The 16623-nt window shown below is 45.7% G+C and overlaps 1 non-coding gene across 1 annotated transcript; it reads left to right on the forward strand.

The window, feature by feature from the left end:
- Positions 1-2303: 2303 nt before the first annotated feature.
- On the forward strand, positions 2304-2374 carry TRNAG-GCC (transfer RNA glycine (anticodon GCC)). Its single transcript has one exon. It is a non-coding gene; the product is annotated as a tRNA-Gly (tRNA).
- The last annotated feature ends 14249 nt before the right edge of the window (positions 2375-16623 follow it).

The raw sequence follows: 16623 nt of genomic DNA on the forward strand, positions 1-16623 counted from the left end.
GATATCTCCTAGTTCTAGGTGATTGACTGCCCTGACGAAGTTCTAAGAACGAAATGCGTCGGCTGTTGCTTTTATATTCTGGAATTATATTAAATAAAGACTTTTGCAACAAAGAAACTGATTGAGCTTCTTTATTATCGCCTGGATATCCTGGTAGTGCACAACTCCATCAACGTCAGTGACTTTCTTCCCATCCCCTTGGGTTGCACCCCGCAACGGTGGGTGCAGGAGTTATGTTTACACACTAACAGCTTATAAGTACTTTTTTGACACTTGCGGAAATAATCAGTAGTTGGTGCGGCATCTAGAGTCCACCGTTGGCATTCTGTATTTGTCACATTTGAAATATATATATACATTTTTTTTTTCCGAAAGAACCCATAACACACTTCTGCATTATCCAACTGATGAAACTGCCAGCTTTTTTCAAGAAAAGTCATTCCATCCTAATGACGTACTGCAGTCGGAAGATATATACATCTATACTACTATAATAAAGGAAGAGTTTTTAGCCTTTGAGGCGGGTAAACTCGGGAACCACAGCGCCAATTCGCACACCCGATACACTGTTGGAATCGTCAGGGTGTTTAGATGGTTATAGGCTATATAAATGTAAAACAAAATGTTATTTAAAAGATTTACAGTAAAAAAAAAGTAGTCCCTCCGAAGTAGCGCCGGCCGCGACGTGCGTGCTCACGTCAGGAGCGCGGGGAGGAGCGGCATCCAGTAGAGCGACGAGGAGCGGCGGACATGGCGCGGGGGAGGAGCGGTGATGTGAGGAGCAGCGGACAGGCTGGAGGAGTGGCGGCTGAGGTAAGGGAGCGGCGGACATGGCACGGGGAGGAGCGGTGACGTGAGGAGCAGTGGACAGGCCAGCGGCGATGCGAGCAGGAGACAGGCGGGAGGAGCGGCGGCTGAGGTAAGGGGACCCATGTCGGGGCAGGCGGGGGACAGGCTGGGCGGGGGCCCAGGCTGCAGGAGAAAAGAGAATGCAGGCGGGGGTCAGGGTAGGCGGGGGTCGGGGCAGGCCGGGGACGGGCCGGGCAGGGCTGGGGCCCGGGGGCTGCTGGACAATGTTGGGGCGGGCGGGGGTCGGGGAAGCCTGTTGCTCCCGGACAAGGTTGGGACGGGCTGCTAGTATATATATATTTTAACCCTTTCGATGCTGATGACGAGCTCAGCTCGTCATCACCCACGGGTGTCGTGTGCTGATGACGAGCTGAGCTCGTCATGGTGCCACTAAAATGGCATTTTCCAGCACAGGGGGGGGGGGGAACGCCCAGCAGCCATGTGGTTAATTAACATTTTGCTTTTAGTATACTGTTTCATACTGTAGATCTGCCCTGTACAAATGCCGTCTGTATATGCGCAGAAACCTTTCTATGGAATGCAAAACACATTTCTCATTTTAAGATGCATTTTTTGTAAGAATATTTTCTTTTTCCGTGAGGTTGCTTGATTATGCGCTCAGGCTAAGCAGTAATTAATGACATGTCCAACTTGAAAGGTAAACATTCATCTCTCAAATATGCTTCCCGTTCTTAATAGCCTGGACAGAGACGGTCGTCCATTTAAGTGCATCCCAGCGCTCCAAGGAAGTGCTTGTAATGTCATCTTAAACAGCAGAGCAGTCCTGCTGAGAAGCGTCATTCCTTCTCTGCTGGTGATAACAGGAGTTCATGATTTATTGCTCGCCCTGACCACCAGCCGCGCCTCCCCCTCCCTCAGTGGTGAGTTCCAGATTTCATCCCTGACGCCCCTCTCGTGAGCTTTAAACCTCAGCTAGTCCTTTGGACTTTCTCTTCTTCCAAGTGCAGAGTTTTATTCTGCTTTGCCCATTTGGATATATTTAATGGTTTTGATGCTTTCTCTGTTCAGTACAGAAAGCGTTGTCTTTTCATCGCCTGCGGATGTCAGTTCTGTGACTTCTCTTCATTTTCGGCATGGGTTGGTCTGTGCAGCATCTTTGCTTCGGCCAGGTTCAGGTACAGCCGGGGTGGTTTAGCGTTGACTACATCTAATGATTCAGCATCTGCACTGGTCAAGGTTTATCATCTCCTGTGTGTCTCTGAGGTTTATGTGTACTATGGAAGCATCTGTGGGTCACAGATAGAACCTGTTACATGCTACATGTGAGCTCTGCAGCTGCTCTCTTCAAATGAAGTATTGGTGCTCTAAAATAACCCGACCTGTGCTCTTGTCAGCCTTATGCAAAGACTAGGGTTGAGGACACACAAAATATATCGGCCCCTTTTCACATTGTCTACTATATGTTAAACTTTCCGAGCAACGTCACCAGCAAGGCATTGGTGGTTCAGTGGTAGAATTCTCGCCTGCCACGCGGGAGGCCCGGGTTCGATTCCCGGCCAATGCAGCGAATTATTTTGCTGAATTTTAGAGTGATTATTTATTTACTATTTTATGAAGTAGTGGAAATGTCTTACAATTGAAATATAAAGTTGTTCTAAACGATTTTTAAATATTCATTCTAGGTTTTCTGTTTCTTTAAAAAGGTTATTCGCTGCGAGAAATAATCCCCTCAAAGCAGCTTCCGGAGTTGTTTCGGAAATTCCAAGCTCCAAGCCACGTGTCGGTTTTAAAGTGTGTAAAGCACAGCGCAGCAACCTCGCTGATTATTCTTTACCTGCACCCCGTCTCTTACTGAGATTATTGACTGTTCTCATTTTAGAAAGAAAAGTAATAAACTCACGAAGGTTTTTGTAAACGCGGGATGACTCCGCAAACGTGCTTAGACGTATACAGGACCCAAGGGAGTGACCCAGCGAGAGATCTCACTCGAGCGTTAATGTAAATATATAGGCGCGCAGATAAGCACTCATTCACCCAGAGCACCTGTTTGCAACCGAGGTGTGCTGGTACTCACATATTCAAGCCGCTGGGGCGGTGCTGAGAAGTGCTGGTACTGTCCAACTGAAAGCACTGGGGCGGTGCTGTACTCTCCTATTAAAAGCACTAGAGCAGTGCTGAGAAGTGCAGTCACTATCCAATTAAAAGAGCACATCGTTTCCTACTGAATGTTTCTAGGTTCCTTTCATCGACTTTGCCTCCTCCACTCTCCTAGAAGTGTGCGAGGTTTACTTTTCATTCTTCGTTTAAGGCGTTTTTAAAAAACATTTCGCTTCGGTGCCCTAAAGACGAGGAGTTACATTTCAGCGAATCAGCGAGCAGAGGTGACGAGGGTTGAAGGGGTCACTTGGAATCCCTTCTGCTTCATCTCCAGGAGTTCCATGCGCGCGGCGACCTCTGAATCCTCATAGTTAAGATGCTCCGTTTTGTGATGCCGTGGTATATTAAAGCTAGGGGCTATGGGTATATTATTGAAATATATGAAAATTATGAAATATAAAATCAAATCAATAAAAAGCTCTTGCGATCAAAAGCAAGAATTATCAAAATGTAAGTAATGAATTTAAAATGACACACGCCCAACGTGGGGCTCGAACCCACGACCCTGAGATTAAGAGTCTCATGCTCTACCGACTGAGCTAGCCGGGCTGATGCATTTTCACCAGAGTGATGCACGTCCTCTGAAAGTGAGATCTAGTGCACATTTGCTTGATTTGTCCATCAGATTCTTGCTGCTGTCTCTTTCCCTTGGTTGTCAGGTTTACCTTTTCTCCATATCCCAATGACCCACATAGAGCGCTGAAGGTCACTCAGCGTGTGACACCTGGGTCTGAGATTTGGCTGCTTGTACTTTCCTCCTGTCCTCGGCTGTTTTTCCGTGTTTGCCTCTGCATACACAGAATCACTTTTTTCACTACTCAGTTTTTTAGGTCTAGCCTGGTCAGCGCATGCTCTGCTCTAAGACGCTTGCTCTATTGGAGTATGCACGTGAAGCCCCGTCCTCTCTACTCCCATAGTTGTCATTAGCTTGTGTTATTTACGTTCCTAAATGCTGGCTTCTGATTCGTAAATAGGCTTGTCAGTCCCTCAATAGTACCGCCTTGTCTTCATTTGTAACCTCCCATGAGGACTGGCCCTTTTATTTCTGTTGTTACATGGTACATGGTAATATTTAGTCTGTAAGCACTATTTTCTTCAATGAGTTTCTCTTACTTTAGGTCCGACATGCGTTCCTGCAACATTCAATTCAGCATGCCATGCGCGCTTTCACTGGGTGCTTTTACCCAAAAAAATATGTATTTGTCAACTTGACAAACAAATGCTTTTTTTGGAAAAAGCACCTCAGACCGCGCTTTCACTTTAATAGGTGCAGCAGACCTTTCTTTAGACACTGCTCGTCTAAAGAAAGGGCGTACCTCTATTAATGTGAAAGCACACGCAGCATGGATCGCTTTTAAACAACTATCGTTTGCAATGCAATAGACCTTGCATTTTTAGAAACTTTGACCTATTAGTATTGTAAATGACAATGCATTTTATTATTGCAGGTGTTTTTAAACAGATAAATAAATGGCATTGTCACTTACAATGCCCATAGGTCAATATCTCAAAGCTGGAGACCTATTGCATTGCAAATGCTTGTCTCTTTGTTCTACCTGCATTTTCTCAGACTTTTATGAGGTCAGTTGTCCAGACTAGTGTATAACAGAGAATCTCTAAAAGATCCCTCTATGTGTGAACGTGGCTACCAGTGGTGCAGCCGATGCAGCGCACCGGGCCCAGAGGTAGGAGGGACCCAACCATAAAAGCCCCTTGATCCCTGAGAGGCATCCATCTGTCTCTCTCGTTCTGTTTTTCTATGCCTCTTCCCCTTTCTTTATGAATGCTTTTAATCTCTCCCACTCGCTCTCTCTCACATACACTATCGCTTTCTCACACACTCTCTCTCTTCCTTCTTCTGCTATCTCCCATGCACTATTTCTGGTTCTCGATCCCCTGCCTGTTTTAGGTGGCACGTGTGACCCTTCCCCTCTGAGCCTTAAACACCAAGATATCTGCAGCTTGGTGATTTACCAAACCCTTTAGAAGTCCGAAATCAGCAGAAATCATAGCTTCCAAGGAGTACGTCCAGGCTGTTGTGCCCACTCTATTGGAAAATCCACAGGAGGACACATGGCTGGAATGGTCTGCAGACAGATTTTTGGTACAGTCTTACAGTTCCAGATTTTATATAGACCTCATGGAAAACAAATGTTGGCAATACTATGTCAAGTTTCCTTTATAGGACTCGCCTGCAACAGCGCATGTGCTCTGCCTTGTGAGAGATTTTGTATGCAAACAAGGGGTTAGCAGCCCAACCGTTACTTACCATTCATTTGCTTTATTGTCACTCTGATTTGATGCCTCCTAGTTGGGCAGTGTGTACTGGCTTCACTTCTTCTTTTGATTGGAGCATTTACCAAGGACCTTCCGCTGATCACGCAGTGCTTCAGGTACTTTGTTTCTTTTTTTTGTTTTCTCCCTTCCACTTTCAGCTCCACTGTCTGAGCTGCTCCACCCATCCTACCTCAACCCCCTATTCTCCACATTCCTTCTTCCCAATCCCACCGCTTGGGCTTCATTCCCCTCCCAACCTCCACCCTCTCGTTGTCCATTTTAGTGAAATAATTTTGCCATTTACAGGCGGCGACGTCGCCAACAAGCCCCGACCTGCTAGGCTGGGTTTCCTCTCGTCAAAATCTTTCTGCTGGTTATGGACACATTTAAAAGGGACACCCGCCGGCTGCACACAGAATGGGAATGGTGCATTGTGCCGAGTGAGCACCACCGGAGTATACAGGAGGCGCTGACACTGATCTTTGGGAGGTCTGCGGGCCCGTGATATTTTGCCACTCCGGTGTGTAGCCAAGGTTTGCGGGAGAACATACTCCTGCACAGTCGGACCCAGGGAGGCTACAGTCGCCAGGATGCCACACTGTTTATTTGAACAGTTGATAATGGGAAGAACGGTACGCACAAGGCTAATTTTAAAACTTTAAAAATAAAAGCAAGAACTCAAGAGAAGGCACTTGTCGGGGCATTCATCAACGCGTGCAATGATTGATGGACATTGCAGTCCGGAAATGCCTTCAACTCAGGGCACAAGTCCTAAATAAAGAAGTGGGGGGACGCTCACAGCCAGGAAGTGACTTCACGACCGGAAGTGACGTCACGAATGGCAAAAACCTACAAGTGGGGGGACGCTCAAATACGTGAAGTGACGGCACAACCGGAAGTGACGTCACGAAAAGGGAAAAAAACCTGTTAAAGTAGGTATGTATTTAATAGTAATTGTAGCGCTTTTGCGCAGGGGGTACGGCGTCCATCCATTGGTTGAAGATCTCGGCGTCTATTGGGTACCCTGGCAACGGCGAACCTGGTAGGTGAAGGGGCGTGGTGACCGGCGTGGTGTCCTGCGGCAGTCCGAGAAACTTCCGATTTCAGCCATCCACCCGCAAATGCATTGTTTACTTTGAGCGCGCTCCTATTTTGTAAGGGTGGACGTGGTTTTGATTGAAAATGGTGGACGGCGTTTTGATTGAGCAGGGTGGCGTCCACCCTGGAAAACCCTCGAAAATAAGTGGGGGGATGCCGTCCACCCGCGTGGTACCCCGACTCGTGCCCTGCTTCAACTGAACCGAAGGATGACATTTCAACACCGAAGATACATTTGCACTGCTGCCTTTAAAATGATTAAGAAAGGTTGTAGAATATCCGGAGGTTTGTGATATTTGCAATATAAAACGTAAAGTTATTCTAACAATTTGCTTTGAACTCGATCCACAAGTCCTTCTTCACTCTTTGATTAATGAAATGTACTTAAGCCTTACTCACCTGTTCTCCCGGGATGCATATGATTAAGACCTGTTGAGTTCGAAACCGGTAATGCTGTTTCCTGCCGAATTCAAGAGGTTTACACGATAAACCGACTGGTGGGCTTGATTTCTGTGCTGCAAGTTGCGTGAAATAATTTTGCCATATATATATAAGGTTAACTCAACCTCGTTGTGGGCTGCAAGCACTGTCTTATTCGCCCCTGCCTTATGGACACCTGCAATCTGAGGCTGAGGCATACCAGGGGAGCAGAGGAGGCTTATTTGCGGACAACCAAGCTGCAAAACAGAACATCGCATTTTGTTTTGTTTTGTGGACCCACTCGGCTTTACTCCCGCACCCACGCACATGACTTTAATTTTACTCCATCCTCCCAGCACTTACCCCTACATACCATTTGTAAATACATGCATGGCATAATGATAATTCACAATTTAATAGCATATATAAATACACCTTAAAATGCACAAATACAATTATCTCATATGCTAAAATAGTAGATAACAGATAGAGCCATCTGGAACATTTAAAAACACCATATGAAACTCAAAATGATATATGATACATTTGAAATTTCTCAAAACTAAAATCACTAAAATGCCCCCTGAGTTGCCGACAAACTACTGAAGCCGAAGAAAGGGATCGCGAGACTGGTCGGGTCGGATGACCTGCGGTTGGACGTTTCCTGGTACGCAGTGAGTGGCAGAAGGCACGTTCTCAGGTGGGGAGGTATTGGACAGGAATATTCAGCGGCCCGTATTACCAACGCCGACTACATAGAACAATTACTCACACAACATTATGTCAGCCGAAGCTGTAAAAATGAGCGAAGAAGCAGCGGAGGAACTGTTTAGCAATATATTTATAACATCTAAAACGACTAAAAAAAAAGAATGAAAGCAACAACGAAGGTGGCAAAATTAACATAAAGACTTTGTTTAAAGATTTTGAAAAAAAAAAAATTTGGAAATCACAAAATGGTGGGAACACACTTCTTTGAGTAAATACGCCGAAGTAATTTATCAGCTTCAATGAACTTGGTACACATTTTGATAAAATATACGGGCCATTGATTGTGATAAAATCTTAGAAGAAATTGAGTCTCTGAACATTGAAATTGTTAAAAGAGGAGAAAGTGATGAAATAAAAAGATTGTCTGACGCCATGAAGGATCGTTTAAAGAAACACGAAGAGAAAATAAAATTCAGGAAGGCGCACAAATTTGCACGTGACCAAGAGGACTATAGTAATGGTCAAATATTCACTTTTGCGGGCAAATATAATGCGACAAAAAGACAGGAATATAGCAAAAAAAGCAAAAGTACTTTATCATCAGAAAGTGCCTCTACAAGTAACAGCATAAGTATCAGAGTCAATGAAAATGAAGACCTTTCAAGTATCGATTCGATTTCCCTCACAAGTGAATCCAGCTGTCAATCTTATTTTTCCCATCAGCAAACAATAACTAAATTGAATTTGGAAGAAGAGCTGGATTTTTTAGTGGAAGAGAGACTCCAAACATTAAGACTGAGGCAAACAAGGCAACAAACAAACAAAGAAGAAACAAAAGGAGAAAAGAAAGGAGACGCAAGTGCAAACAAAAATCAGCAAAAAAAGAAGAAAAAAAGCACTTGGGGCAACAAGCAATAGTGGACAAAACTATAATAAATTTGTCTACAGTTAACCTCAGTAAAGCAGAAGAACAACTGCTGTCTCTTGGACTGAACTATTGTCCCACTCAAAGCTTCAATTATGCAATGACACAAATAAATATACTTTGTTTCATCCGAAAACTAAAATTAAAAAAGTTTTTTGCCTTGAAGAATGCTAAGGATACAGTTGAATCTGAAATAAATAAAGACAAAGAAAGAAGTGAAAAATCACGAAAAGCTACTCTATTGTCATCAGATGCTCATGTCCTATTGACCATGCATGATCTTGAGGATTCCACGGGATCACAACCATTAGAACCAGATATCGACTCGGCCACGCAAGCCAGATTAAACACAATTTATATACACCAAAAAGGTGCTGGCATAAGTCGCTTTAAAACTAAATCCAGCTTTATACCAATGATGCCTTAAGACTCCATCGATGTGTTTCATGACTATGTGATTGGCGATATCAAGAAGTTGTATCAATCAATTAATAGCAAAAAGAGAAAGAAAAATCTACATATGACACGAGAATATGCAAAACTGATGAAAAAACTTGCAGACAACAACGAAATTATAATTAAGAACTCCAACAAAGGTGGAAACCTGGTTATTTGGCCCAAAAAGGACAATATACAGGAGGCCAATAGACAATTAAGTGATAGCAGCTGTTATGAAATGACAAATCAAACAGAATATGCAAAAGCTAAAGAAACTCTACAAAAGATGTTGGGACAATGGCGCAGGGAAGGCTTGATTTCTTTTGAAGAATTTAAGTTCATGAATGTAGAATTTCCTGTTCTTCCCACTCTTTATTTAACTCCAAAAGTACATAAGCTAAAAAGTCCAATACCCGGCAGACCGATTATATCTGCTATAAACAGTATGGGAGAACATGTGGGTGAATATGTTGATTATTTCCTACAGGACGTTGTTAAGACATTACCTAGCGATGTACGTGACATGAGTGATTTTTTAAGAAAATTGAAGATCTAAAATGGAATTCTAATATGTTTTTAATAACATTAGATGTAGAGTCACTCTATACTAGTATCAATCACTCTCAAGGGCTTGCAGCAGTTAAGCACTTTTTATCAAACAGGAATATTGAATACTATGAACATAACAAAATGATTGTCTATCTCATTGAATGGTGCCTTAGTAATAATTTCTTTGTATTTGGCAAAGATGTGTTTAAACAATTGAGGGGAGTAGCAATGGGATCCTGTTTCTCCCCCAGCTATGCATGTTTACATGTTGGCTGGTGGGAGGAACAGGTCCTAGCTACTGAGCACAAACATTGGGAAGATGAAAATATCTGTTGCTACCTCCGATACATAGATGATGTTTTCATCTTATGGAGAGGAGATGAACAGAAAGCTCTTACATTTGTGGAAGATATCAACCAAAATTCCCTCAATCTACATTTTTCATCTCATATATTAAAACAGAATAGAGTTTTTAGATGTAGAAATGTATATTGAAAATGAAGCCATTAAGTCTACTTTGCACAGAAAATCCACCTCCGGAAATGCAACTAGTATGCATCCGAAGCATTTGATATCTAGCATTCCGTACAGTGAGATTCTCTGACTAAAAAGGATTTGCAGTTCTACTCAAGATTTTGATCTCTGTCTTAATGCAATGAATTTACCGTTTAAGGCACGAGGGTACACAGATAAGATTTTACAACAAGCTATTGATAAAGCTAAACTTAGACTCAGAGATAGTCTATTCAAAATGAGCAGTTTGGTAGACATTACAGCAGAAACACCCGATGCTATAGCTAATTCCAACACTACTAATGAATGCCCACGGTTAACAACTACCTTCAGTAGTGAGAAAAGAAAACTCAAAGCTATCGTAAAGAAAAATTGGCCTATTGTTTTATCTGATACAGTGCTCAATTGCAGACTTCCTGAGAATCCTGCTATTACATTTAGACGAGCCAGAAATATGGGTTCTGTCTTGGATAAGGCAGCACCGGAAATTAAACAAAAATTATCCTGGCTGCAGTCTATTAACGGATTTCGGAAATGTACAAGCTGCCGAGCATGTAAATTTGGTCTCAACGCGACTCATTACTCCACACCATTTTGTACACGCGAAGTGCCCATTAGAGGTAACTTCAATTGTAAAACTGAATTTGCCGTGTACGTTCTAACATGCACCTGTGGCTTAAATTATATTGGAAGTACTAAGCTACAGGTGCATGTTAGAATATTGCAACATTTGAGAGCCATACTACATAGTGATCCTGCCTACCCGGTGGCCCGGCATTTTAAGAACATTCACAATAACGATGTGACCTGTATAAAATACTATATAGTTGGAGCCATCCCCAAACTGAGAAGAGGAGGGAATCGTGAGCGCTTATTACAACTCAAGACCAGAATGATTTTAGAATTTGATAGCAAATGACCAAACAGATTAAATAACACAGAAGAAATGCACAATTTTTTGTAACAATCTGATTTGTGCAATTCCAATATGCTGCTGCTCATTGTGTAATAATCAACTTTTAAAATCTTTATCTATCAGCTATCCAGGTCGGACCAGTAATCTTAGAATATATGCTAAAAGATTACATGTCTGTTGGACTTGGCCCTTTTCCCCCAACATTTTTTGCTTTTTGAACCCCTAATTTGAGATGTCTCCCCCATGGTAAAGGTCACTGAATAGGCCATGTGTGGTGTGAGACGCCATGTTAATGTTAAATGCAATGCAATGGTGTGTACATTTACTTTCCCCCATTCCCCCGTAAACATGTACCCTGGTGAAATGCTGCTTTTGTGTTTCGCATTTTAAATGGATGCCATGGCTGTGCCTTGTGCCACCTGACTGCAGGAGGTTAGCAGTCTAGTTGTTGGAGGGAAAGCCTGGCACCCAGGGTGCTGTACTCCTCCCCCTGAGCCAGCTTAAACCAGTTTGCCACAGAATTCTAGAAGGCTCTGGCACTGTCTGGGAGGAGGGTAAAAGTAAGGGGGATGTGCCACCATGTGGGGAGAGTGAGAGACAGAGCTAGGACAGGGATGTGAGGGGACCTGCTGCTAGGGAATACCGCCACTTGGGCCTGTGTGCTGGACCCGGCACCCATCCAGAACCCCCCAACTGTCCTCAGGGCTTGTGAGCCCCACTTCAGGAGTTCAGGCTGCCATGTAGGAGGAGGGCCACGCTACTGTGGGGATGGTGAAAGCCTACCACCCTGTTTTGATGATGCCTCCACTAACTGCTGTCCTGGGCCAGTAGTGCCTACTGCTCCATCCCCCCGTGCCCCTGAGGATGGAGGGCCCACCACAGGTCCCTGAAGCTGCCGGGACCCTGTGCCACGCAAGCGCTGCGCCAAGAAGCGCCTAGAAGGGAAGGAGTATCGTGGACTGGACCCCCCAGGAGGTGAGAAGAGTTACCTGGGACCCCTGGGCTTGCTGCTGGGATTGTCCGCCCCCCCTGCGCTGTGCTGCAGAAGTGCTGCCTGGCCTGAAGGAACTGATTGCCTGCTAAGCGCTATAGTCTGGGAGCGCTATACCTGTTAAGCACTGTATTGTCCTGGGAACTGCTGCTGTGTGTGCTGAAAGCACTGGGCCCCTTTGAGCACCAGGGCCCTGGAAGCTGGTATGGCCTCATCGAAGCGCTAGAGTAGTGAAGCGCTGCTGGCCTTTCAATCGCGCTGTGTGCCCCCGTCAGCGCTGTGCCTGGAAGCACTGTTATCCCCGAGGGTCCCTATCGAAGCGCTGCTTGGCTTGTGAGGAAGGGACACAGGTAAGCACTGCGGGAGCCTACCCCGCGTGTTGGCGCCCTTTTGCCCAATTAAAACAAGGTGGGTGCCTACCCCGCATTGGTGCCGTGACGTGGGATGGAGCCTACCCCTCATTCCAGCCTCAGACTTCACCGCCGTGGCCCCAGCGCAAACATCCTCATCCTTGTGGCGGCCCCTGGAGCCAGGAGAGGGCCGCCACCACCCTCCCGCAGGCCGCGTTGGACCTGAAGCCAACGCCATTACCATCACGTGACGGGTGCGCCCGGCCGCGTCATCTGCCACACCCTGCCTTTTGCTGCCGGGTACTGAAAGTGAGGGGAGACATGCCCCTCAGGCCATGCTGCTATTGCCGGCCGCAGACGAGCCTCCCCTCAAGCCGCCTGTAATTAGTCTTGGGCCCGGGAAGTCTTTTGGAGGCCCAGGACCGGGAGAGAAACACACGCAGGGGCCGAAGAGGAGCCCGCAAGCCCCCGTTAGCCAGCCCAAGCCCTGGAGGGGTGCCACACCCCCAGGATGCCTACACCGCCGGAGGGCGCAGAAGTGAGCGCGCTCCCCCCGGTGTCACGCTAGCCGGCACCAGCTTGAGGAGGCCTGTAACACCAGCGAGGGGGCTCCGGAGGGAGCACGAGCCCCCCGCATCAGCCTGCATGCCGAAAGAGGCCCCCCGAGTGGCCTGAAGACCAAGGTAACCCCCGGGGAGGAGGGCGGAAGTCCGGAGGAGGCCCAAGTTCACCAGTCCCCCGGGGAAGACTGTTGTAGGGCCCTGCTGGCCCTAACTGGCCCATGAAAAGTACCTGAACTGGGCCAGAACATTGCTAAGGCCTGCGGTAACTGCTGATTATTTGAGTTAACCCCTGAATAGGGAATGGTTACTTCTAGACTGCAGGAGCAGCGGGGATATTACTGAGGTGACATGCTGTTTCAGTGTTCTTACTTCTACCTACAGAAATAGTTAACCTTGGTTACTGAAGTGTTATTGCTGGCTTAATGAGAATAATGAAATGTTTATTCTTGAGTAATGAAATGTTTGCGGGTGCCTAATGAAATGGTTCTGCCCATAGCCCCTTTATGATGACAGGTGGTCTGATGTCAATGGTTTGCACCTAGTTGTTTTTTTGATGGTGCACTTACCTACCCCAGGGTTCTCCAAAGAGCTATTGATTCCCAGGTTAAATGGGTTATGCCTAATGTTTATCCTTATGCAGAGGGCTGGCTGTTATATGCGGACTGATGTTACCACCTAGGTTAATATTTTACGCCTATTGATTGATTGTTTGCTGATGCCATGCATGAGGGGTCTTCACACCTAATGATTTATTTTACGCTATAGCCTTCTACCCCGGTGATGCTAAGGATTAATACCTGTGTTGGCCCTGCGATATTGACCTATGTTTATGCATTTGCTAACATTCTTTTCATTTCAGCTGGACACTAATGGACTTACTTACCTTGCATTCTTTTTCCCATTTTCCTTGTAAATAATCCCCCTGATATCCATTGCCCTGGTGCCCGTTGGCGCCCTTTTGTGATTACTGGGCTTTATTGTGTTTTACCTTTGCAGGTTGGAGACAATACAAAACATATTCTTTTTCCTGCCAGAAGCAGTGTTGTGTCTCTTTTGTGGTGTGCCTGGTGTGTCATCTGTGGGTACTGCCTAGATACTTTACACATGTCCTCTGAAGTTTTGAGTGCCCACTCTGCTCCATGCTACCCCCTGTAGAATTAGTAACCCCATTTCTAACATTGTTGACGAGCGGTGGGATAGGACTTGTGTTTGCAGGGTACCACAGCGGCCACAGGTTACATTGCAAATAGAGCACTGAGAAGTAATCACAGTTTTTTGGGATTATTGTTTGGCTGATTATTGTGGTTTCTTTATCATTATTGCTTCCTCCTGAACAGTGTTTTTGGAATTGTGTCCCATAGTTGTACTGTGGGTGGTGTGTCCCGGGTGTACCTTGGCAGGATGGGGTTGGTTTATAATGAGGACGACCTCATGGATTACACCGAGCAGGAAATGTTGTGTTTCTGCCAGGAGAGAGGGATACCCCCAGTAGGCAACATTAAAAGGAAGTTGTTCCTCTACGAGGCACTCAAGAGGGGGGAACCCTTGGAGCCCTGGGGAGACTTGTCTGATTACCCCTCTGCGTATTTGAAGGGTGGATTTGGTAGAGACCAGAGGGAGGGCTCCCAGTCCATAACCCCGGAGGGTGGCTACTCTGATGATGAGGAGGAAGAAGGTTATAGTGCAGAGACGCCAGTAGCTGAGGAGGACACCATAGATAGGGAGTCTCGCACTGGGCCCAGTCCTGAGGGCACAGCCCCATCCCTTTCCCGGTCCCCAGAAGAGTGGGTAGATAGAAGGGAAGAAAGGGAACATCTGCTGGCGCTGGAGAAGCTCAGGCATGCCAAGGAGTTAATGCAGCTGAGGGTGGAAGAGCAGAGGCTAGAGACGGAAATGGTCCTAGCGCAAGAGAGGATGGCGGAGAGGGTCTTCGCCAGGGAGAGAGTAGCTCAGGAGGGTAGGTTGTGGAAAAGACATGGGGCGTGATCCGGAGATTTTATGTGTGTGTTTAAGTTAATGGTAAGCTTTTTTATAGAGCCAGGTTTTAAGTGCTCTTCTGAATTCCATGAGGTCCAGGCAAATCCGGATCTCAAGAGGGAAAGAATTCCACAGGCGGGGGGCCAATGTCGCAAATTAACAGCCCCCAGTGCATTTCCGTTTGAAGGAGGGTGTATGTAGAAGGCCAAGATGGGCTGACTGCAGATTGCGGGAAGGGGTGCTCTTCCTTATAAGTTTGTCAATGAAATTGGGGCTTTTGCAGTGTAGTGATTTGAAAACCGTGCAGCCTGCTTTAAAGGTGCAACGTTGGACTATGGGGAGCCAATGCAGTTTCATAAGCAGTGGGGTGGCAGGTTGCCATCTAGGCTGGTTTCCAAATGAGTTTGGCTGCATAGTTTTGCACCATCTGAAGTCGCTTCAGCAAGTAGAGAGGTATGCCAAGATAAATGGAGTTAGCATAGTCCAGGTGGGAGAGCACCGTGGCTATCACCACCTGGGTAATGGCTTCCGGTGTTAGGAGGCGCCGAACCTTCCTAATTTTCCTAAGCTGGAAAAAGCACTTGGAAACCACCTGGCCCAACTGTGTTTTCAGTGAGAGTTCACTATTTAAGGTGACTCCAAGTGTCTTTGCGGATGAGGAGGGAGTCGGGGCAGAACCCAAGTCAGGCCCCAGTGTTTGACACTGTCCCCCGTGAGCACCAGCTCAGTTCTTACCCGGGTTCAGTTTCAGATGATTTTGGTCCATCCAAGTCAAGAACACAGAGACACGGGATACTTCTTGGTGGCGTCAAAGATCACATTTATTGGCGGCAACCAGGAACAGAAGTCTAGGAAGTACGACACAAGTAGGTTCGTCAGAATCTGCTCAATTTTTGTATTGCGAGACATCGTCTTTTATGCTAAAAATCACATTCCTGACTAACACCCATTATTTACGAATTGTCCAATCAAAGGTAACTTTGCAAAAGGTATCGCATATTGACAAACCCACTTTTCAGTTGTCCAGCCCACCATCAATTACACATTCTTGCTCGGACAGGCCGGACAAACCCATAATAAAAAAGACCACAACCCATATCATAAATAGACCATAAAAGAAGGAACAGAAACAGATGAGAAGCAAGATAAAAGGGTGTGTGCGTGTGTCCTGTTCTTTGATCTTAATCTCGATCAACTACTGGACAAGGAACTGGCTTAGCAAGGTTAGCTTCAGGCTACGGGGTCAGTTCGCTCAGGTCACCTAGGAGTCAGCTAAAGTGTACGTGTACCAAAAGACTCGTTTGGCCATAGTCATCGGCCTATGTGAGGGAAACCACAAAATGGCTGCCGTACACAAAATGGAACCCGAGGTTCAAAACAGAATCCTTAAATATACAGTGAAGCCATCGGTTTAGCATGGTGAAATCACTCGTACATGCCGCACTCACTAGTTACGGTTCGCTACTATCAAATTCGTAACAAAACCATGACCTTTATAATATGGGTTCAGAATTCACGGAACCTCAGACCCTCCTTTTTCCCTTACATAGGCAATAATCTAAACTCACGTCAATCTGAATCCAGGTCTATATTCATCAGATCATCAAGATGTTGCTGGAGTATGATCCTAGTACTTAGTACCACTCTCTATACCGGTCTCCTTGCACACGTGGTAGCACAAAGGCCACATACAGTAGGAGCACGCTGTACACAAAGACAGAACAGGAAAAGAATCGCTAAAACCATCCCAATGATCATCAGAATCTTCCATCCCCAAGTGGATAACAATTCCCAAAACCATTCCATCAACGACTAATCTCCTTCGTCCACATGTACAGACTCGGAGATCTTATGTAGTTTAGAAATGGCCTGGTAAACTGTCGGAGCATTGTCTGGAATAAAAATACAGCAAATCGATTGGATCAATT

The sequence above is a fragment of the Lissotriton vulgaris genome, chromosome 12 (assembly GCF_964263255.1).
Source record: "Lissotriton vulgaris chromosome 12, aLisVul1.2, whole genome shotgun sequence".
Classification (NCBI taxonomy): Eukaryota; Metazoa; Chordata; class Amphibia; order Caudata; family Salamandridae; genus Lissotriton; species Lissotriton vulgaris.